Genomic DNA, 7834 nt, shown 5'->3' with positions numbered 1-7834 from the left:
CAAGCTTTATCATGTGTTTATCTGTATTATATCGTTTTTATTTGTTGAACATCAATTAAATTGTTACTATTACTTTGGTTTGGATGTTTTCTGTATTTTCTAGTTCGGGAACAGACACAGTCTCTATAGAGTGATATCTAGGTGAAAAAGTTTCTATGTGCTGAGAGTTAACTGACTTTGGTGGCGTGAGGCGGCTAGCAGACGATCGGTTTAGCCAGTCTGTCTGCTTCCTGACCTGGGCTCCAGTTAGTCAAGTACAAACTCTAAGACTATGTGCCATATTTCTAGAGAGAAGAGCGGCACCACCCCAGGAGGGATGAACACCATCTCTTTTCAACAGGTCAGGTCTGCCCCAAAAATTCTTCCAATTGTCTATAAAGCCTATGTTATTTTGCGGGCACCACTTAGACATCCAGCCATTAAGTGACGACAGTCTGCTATGAATCTCATCACCACGATAAGCAGGGAGCGGACCAGAGCATATTACAGTGTCTGACATCGTACTTGCAAGTTCACACACCTCTTTAACATTATTTTTGGTGATCTCCGACTGGCGAAGTCGAACATCATTAGCGCCGACGTGGATAACAATCTTACTGAATTTACGTTTAGCATTAGTCAGCACTTTTAAATTTGCCAAGATGTCAGGCGCTCTGGCTCGGGTAAACAATGGACTATGGTGGCTGGTGTCTCTATTTTCACGCCCGCATAACAGAATCGCCAATAACTAGAGCACTTTCATCAGGTTTCTCGGTGGGTGCGTCACCGAGTGGGGAGAACCTGTTTGATGTTTTGATCGAACGGAAGAGCGGTGTTTTGACCCGCGACTAGGCCACCTCACTGTCACCCAGCTGCCCTGCTGCACGGGCTCAACCGAAACCGAACAATGTACAGGACTCCTTGAGCTAGTCGATCCAAAGCAGTATCTACAGCCCTCACATTCTTACTATCCTCAACTAAAGTTTGGATGCGTGTCTCTAGTTCTAAAACCTTCTCTGTCAGCCTAACTATTTCCTGCATTTATCACATGTGAATCCTCGCTGCTGACAGAGACAGATAAACTATACATGTGGCAAACAGTGCAAACAACAATAGCAGGAGAAGAAGCCATTACTCACCGTGATTGATGAATGATACCAACTTAACTTACCACTTACCACTGTTGTTTGATGAGCTCGTGAAAACGGAGCGAGGAAAAATAAAATAATAATAGGCGCGAATAGAATGTAAATGGAACCACGAGTGACAAGCTAACGGGCTAACAAGCTGCACTCGCGGTTTTTAAAGGAGAACGATCAAATTAGTTTGAAAGATAACACCAGAAATATGGTGGGAATTAAGTTATATATTATCACTTTAGACAAAAGGGATTGAAAGTAAAGTAGAGATTCAATAAAAAGCGAAGGTACACGGAGCTACAAACACAAACCTCTCAGCAGCACAACAGACTGAAGCAATCGAACTCAGAGGAGCAATCCACAACCCTCCGTGGGAATTCAATATAATTCCATAAAGAAACAGTCATGGACCTGCTAGCTTACACTACTGGCTTCCAGATCTCATCATTAGCTTGCAATAAAACTGCACCAAGACCATTCATAGAGGCATCTGTGAACACTTTGGTTTTCTTAGTTGGATTAAAGAATTCCAATACGGGTGCAGATATTAATGCTATTTTCAGGCGTCGAAGAAGAAGAATGAGCTTGCCATTCACTCTCATGTTTGTTTGTCTGTCCATACAAATTCTGTTGTCTTTTTCAGGAGTTCTCATGGGCATGACGTTTTTGCAGAAAGATTCAGAATAAACTTTCCTATATAATTCACCTTACCCTTGACACTCTGTACTCCTTTCCTGTCTGTGGGACATTTCATTTTCACAATGGCATTGATCTTCTCACTGTCTGGCTGTATCCCTTGACTTCACAGTTTGTTTTTGTTTAGTTTCTGTCCACTTAATCTGGTCTTCTGCTGAACTTTGGTCAGTCTACTGTTGTGCTCTTGAAGTGAAAATCCCCAAATGATGATGTCATCAGTGTATGCTCTGACTCCTTCAATAATGTTCTCCATCGCTCTGTGGAAGATTTCTGAAGCAGAAACGATTCCAAATGGCAATCTAAGGAACGAAGATCTACCAAATGGAGTGCTGATGGCACAGTACTTCGTGCTGTCCTCATCCAGACGTGTCACATAGGCACTCACACGATTGGTGTGTTCCAAACAGGATATATCGCCCCCCGAAAGGCACTTCGGAGTGAAAACAATCATGGCCGCCATTTTGAATGGTCGTTCCAAACCGAAGTGCTCAAAACTGGCTACTTCAAAGGGCCCTTCGGAATGAATGATTTCGAAGAGTACAACTGATGGACACTTCAGGCCCCCATGATCCTTTGCGCTGATTCTTTCCATGATGACGGTGCCTCTGTGTGGGCACGGGATGATGACGCAGAAGGGCACTTCAAGAAACAGTTGTTTGGTCCCCTGCACCCTTCAACCTTTCAAAGCTCTCACTCTGGAGGGTAAACCCTTTGAAGGGATTAGGGCATAGGGATGAGCCCTTCCGAATGGAACGCAGGCGATTTTATTGAGAACAACAAGCTCAACAGCTCAACCCAGTCTTACGTCTCAGTCTTATATTTTTATATCCATCAACCCTGTTCCCAGTCGCATACTCTGACGTAACCTATCCCCAAAGCTTCATGGGTAATGTAGTGTAAGACACACCCCAACACAACTCCCTCCCACAAAATACTATACTTATATACTTATAGAGCATATCTCTACTTATAACAGCATTAGGAAACAGAAAACAAGGTTACATAACCCCTAGTGGATGTTAATCACCCTATAAACAATTACAACAGAAAAGTGAAACTCACACCAAAATCAAATTTATGGAAGCATATGTGTAGCAAAATTCAATTTGAAATGTAATATGCAAAATGGCAATGCAATATGTAAAATGGCAATGTATTTCTGTATTTAAATTTACATTTTCCCATACATATGTGCAACATTTAGTGCTAAATAAAAATGAAAATTCAATTATATCATTTAAATTTGCCATTTTCTACACTAGTTTTAATATGCAAATTAAAAACCTATTTTAAAGCTTTATAAGTTGCTAAATTAAAATTAAAATGTATTACTCAAATTGATTAGCTAGGTTTAACATGTCCAAGCAAAAACTGTAGCAAAATTATCATTTAAATGCTGTTTTTCCTAAATGCATTTGGCAGGACACTTGGAATTGCATTTTCATTGTGATACCGCGTGATAATTGTAGCAAAATGCAGTGAGAATTTCAAAATGCATTCTGAGCCAAAGGTGCAGCAAAAGGGTAGCAAAATGGTGATTTAAATGTCTTTTTATTTTTCTTAAATGCATAGACACTTACATATACAGGTGCTGGTCATATAATTAGAATATCATCAAAAAGTTGATTTATTTCACCAATTCCATTCAAAAAGTGAAACTTGTATATTATACTCACTCATTACACACAGACTGATATATTTCAAATGTTTATTTCTTTTAATTTTGATGATTATAACTGACAACTAAGGAAAATCCCAAATTCAGTATCTCAGAAAATTAGAATATTGTGAAAAGGTTCAATATTGAATACACCTGGTGCCACACAGCTAATTAACTCAAAACACCTGCAAAGGCCTTTAAATGGTCTCTCAGTCTAGTTCTGTAGGCTATACAATCATGGGGAAGACTGCTGACTTGACAGTTGTCCAAAAGACGACCATTGACACGTTGCACAAGGAGGGCAAGACACAAAAGCTCATTGCAAAAGAGGCTGGCTGTTCACAGAGCTCTGTGTCCAAGCACATTAATAGAGAGGCGAAGGGAAGGAAAGGATGTGGTTGAAAAAAGCAATAGGGATAACCGCACCCTGGAGAGAAACAAAACCCATTCAAAAATGTGGGGGAGATTCACAAAGAGTGGACTGCAGCTGGAGTCAGTGCTTCAAGAACCACTACGCACAGACGTATGCAAGACATGGGTTTCAGCTGTCGCATTCCTTGTGTGAGTGTCAAGCCACTCTTGAACAACAGACGGCGTCAGAAGCGTCTTGCCTGGGCTAAAAACAAAAAGGCTGCTGAGTGGTCCAAAGTTATGTTCTCTGATGAAAGTAAATTTAGCAATTCCTTTGGAAATCAGGGTCCCAGAGTCTGGAGGAAGAGAGGAGAGGCACACAATCCACGTTGCTTGAGGTCCAGTGTAAAGTTTCCACAGTCAGTGATGGTTTGGGGTGCCATGTCATCTGCTGGTGTTGGTCCACTGTGTTTTCTGAGGTCCAAGGTCAACGCAGCCGTATACCAGGAAGTTTTAGAGCACTTCATGCTTCCTGCTGCTGACCAACTTTATGGAGATGCAGATTTCATTTTCCAACAGGACTTGGCACCTGCATACAGTGCCAAAGCAACCAGTATCTGGTTTAAGGACCATGGTATCCCTGTTCTTAATTGGCCAGCAAACTCGCCTGACCTTAACCCCATAGAAAATCTATGGGGTATTGTGAAGAGGAAGATGCGATATGCCAGACCCAACAATGCAGAAGAGCTGAAGGCCACTATCAGAGCAACCTGGGCTCTCATAACACCTGAGCAGTGCTACAGACTGATCGACTCCATGCCACGCCGCATTGCTGCAGTAATTCAGGCAAAAGGAGCCCCAACTAAGTATTGAGTGCTGTACATGCTCATACTTTTCATGTTCATACTTTTCAGTTGGCCAAGATTTCTAAAAATCCTTTCTTTGTATTGGTTTTAAGTAATATTCTAATTTTCTGAGATACTGAATTTGGGATTTTCCTTAGTTGTCAGTTATAATCATCAAAATTAAAAGAAATAAACATTTGAAATATATCAGTCTAATGAATGTAATGTGTAATGAATGAATATAATATACAAGTTTCACTTTTTGAATGGAATTAGTGAAATAAATCAACTTTTTGATGATATTCTAATTATATGACCAGCACCTGTATGACGTTTCAATTGCATTTTCATTAAATACCCCAAGATGAATATAGTTTAAGTCAATGTGGATTTGAAAATGCATTCCGAGCCGAGCACGCCCCCTACCTGTCAATCATTACATCAAGGCGGGGCTCACGATAGGTTATTCACCGTTTTCACCTGCCTGAACATCTCTCACTGTTTACACTCGGATTGATGCACATAAGCAAACAGACAGTGCTATTCTACACTTATGCATTAATTTGCATTTTGCATATTACATTTCAAATTTAATTTAGCTACACATGTGCTTCCATAACCCACTGCAGTTGACGCCTGTTCTGTTTGAGGATAGCTCCAATTGTGTTTGGATCAGGCAGGATCCTGGTTCCTTTGTGTGTTTCACCACTGTGCTTGCTGTGCCCCATGTTTTCTCCACATCCAACTTTAAGAGAACCTGATCTACGTGGTGTACGTGGGGAAGTGTACAAGCGGAGTGTCTTTTGTCAAAGAAGTGCTTCTAAGCTGTTTTAGCTTTTTTGTCCTTGGCAGCAACTTGCTGCAGGCGGATTTGATGTGGATGCAATTTCCTCTCCAGGACAGGTAGGGTAGTCCGGATTTAGTGTCCCACCATTAGCTGAGCAGGGCTTGCCCCCATAGCTGCAATTGGAATGGCTCGTCTAGTTTTGTGTTGGATGTTTTATTTTTACAGATTTTCTGCTCCTTTATTCAGGAAGGGACATATTCATATTGACATATTCTAAGTCGCTATAGACCTCTTGAAAGACACAGAAGACACAGATGATGGTAAAATGCCTTTATTTGAAGTATACAGGGTGAGATGTTAAGGTCTTGGGAGGCATTTCTCTTTCTTGTCTTCACTTGCCGTTACAACAGAACTGGTCTGACAGAGTTTTTCAACTCTAGAGAGAAGAACTGTCACCTGCAGAAAACAAAAACAGTCTTTTAATATATTAAGACACTTGTCATTCAATTTTGGAGTGGAATTAGTAAAGCATGTAAACCTACCAAGTGTTGTTTGTTCATGGTGAACGTCTCCCGGTCATTTATTATCACTCCACCCGATCCTTTAGGATTTTCCACACACTGGACAGGGGTCTAAATATACCATTGCATTTGTTAATGTCATGAATTACTTTTAAGAATTTACAAAAAAAATAATTAAATAAATAAAACTAATTAATTATTAAAAATTAATAATTAAATAAAATTAATGTCATTATTGATTCTATTTGTAATCAGGAAATAATCTATTAAATATTTTGATCATCTAATCTGGTGTATATGATATAAAGAGTATGATAGTATAAAGTATTATATTAAAATTATAAGCATTATTGTAAGCTGTTTACTGTAAGCAATTATTAAAAATGATAATTTTTCTGACTTTTTTTCAGAAATACAAACCATTTCACAAACACATGTACCTTAATTTGACCCATTGTTTGTTGATGGGGGAGGCAGAATATTGTACCCTGAAAACAAATGCAAATAAATGGTAGTTAACAAGGCCTCAATCCACAGTGTGACTTATAAGGAAGTTTGACCCCCGCAATAAAGACTTGAACTCCTCAAAAGAAGTCATATGTTTAAACTGCATGTTTTATTATGACTCTGCACTGAAGGCACTGAAAACCCAATTTTCAAGTGAACAAAAAATGAATTATTCAGTTTATCATGCAATGACGATTAGCTCATGGATCGTGCCTTGTAGGTTTCCAGACCAGAACTTTAACCACTACACCACAAGTTGTACATAAAGCATGTTTCATACTACAGTATGTGTTACAAAGTAATATTCACAACGGTAATATTGAAAAGGCCTCATTATAGGTCTCAAGTGGTCAAGCAGTTTGACGATCTTGACGGATGAAATAGTGCCCGAAACAAGAAGCCAACAAAAAAATTAAACTAAATAATAAATAACAGTAAATAACAATAGCAGTAAATTTAAGAGTTAAGCAATTTATAGACTCTATAGGCTAAACACAGATGTAACCTGCAGCGGTTTACAAAAGCCACAAAGCTAATACAAGGCTAGCCTGTTTTTTTTTTTTCCGTAGAAACCTAAACGCACTGCTGACATTGTTACATATAATAAAAGCTTTAATAGTTACTCAATATTATCATATCTTCTTTAATAGTAATGATAGAGTGATAAAGGTTTTGATGGAAACCATTTCATGAGAATATTCTAAACTTACCATAACAACTATGCTATTCCACAACTTTGAACTAAAGGGTGCGCTGTCTCATAAAGGTCCTTCAAAGACTACAGCAAAAATTTATATAAATACAAAATATATACGACTAACAAATAAAATTGTAAAAAATAATTACACCACTTTATAAATTAAGCATATATTGTTTCACTATATAATAAATATATATATGATGATTATTTTTGGACAGAATCAGTAGGAGTCACAAACTTTTATTTTAACAACTAATATTTTCTAATATTGTAACAGCACATTTATTACATGCCTATTACAGGCTTTATATATAAATAAATAAATAAATAGCCATAAAAGCAGATCAAGCGATTTGTTTCATTAAAACAAACTTATCTGTCACTTCCCTGTCGGTCACCTCCTGTCATGACTGAAAACGCGGAAACAAGTTGCAAGTAACTCTCCGTTTATTGAATTGGATAGTGACGATAGAAACAGTTCAGAGAGAAAACAGTATAGTGATGCAGGGACGTCGATGGTCAGATGAGTGTCGTGAAGAGAAGTGCTGATGGTAGGTGATGAATCCAGAGTGATAATCCACAGGAAACACGAAACAGGAACGACGAAGACACCAGGCTGGAAATGAAGACAGCAACACAACCGGAGACT

The 7834-nt window shown here is 38.7% G+C and overlaps 1 long non-coding RNA gene across 1 annotated transcript; it reads right to left on the bottom strand.

The window, feature by feature from the left end:
* Window positions 1-5777: 5777 nt before the first annotated feature.
* Window positions 5778-7400, bottom strand: LOC131529498 (uncharacterized). The gene is made up of 3 exons (XR_009268113.1): window positions 6419-7400; window positions 6000-6089; window positions 5778-5913 (listed from the first exon to the last, which is right to left on the bottom strand). It is a non-coding gene; the product is annotated as an uncharacterized LOC131529498 (long non-coding RNA).
* Between the last annotated feature and the right edge of the window lie 434 nt (window positions 7401-7834).

Source organism: Onychostoma macrolepis, chromosome 21, assembly GCF_012432095.1.
Source record: "Onychostoma macrolepis isolate SWU-2019 chromosome 21, ASM1243209v1, whole genome shotgun sequence".
NCBI lineage: Eukaryota > Metazoa > Chordata > Actinopteri > Cypriniformes > Cyprinidae > Onychostoma > Onychostoma macrolepis.
The sequence above is the reverse complement of the archived record's forward strand: the minus strand, read 5'-3'. Positions and strand labels throughout refer to the sequence as shown.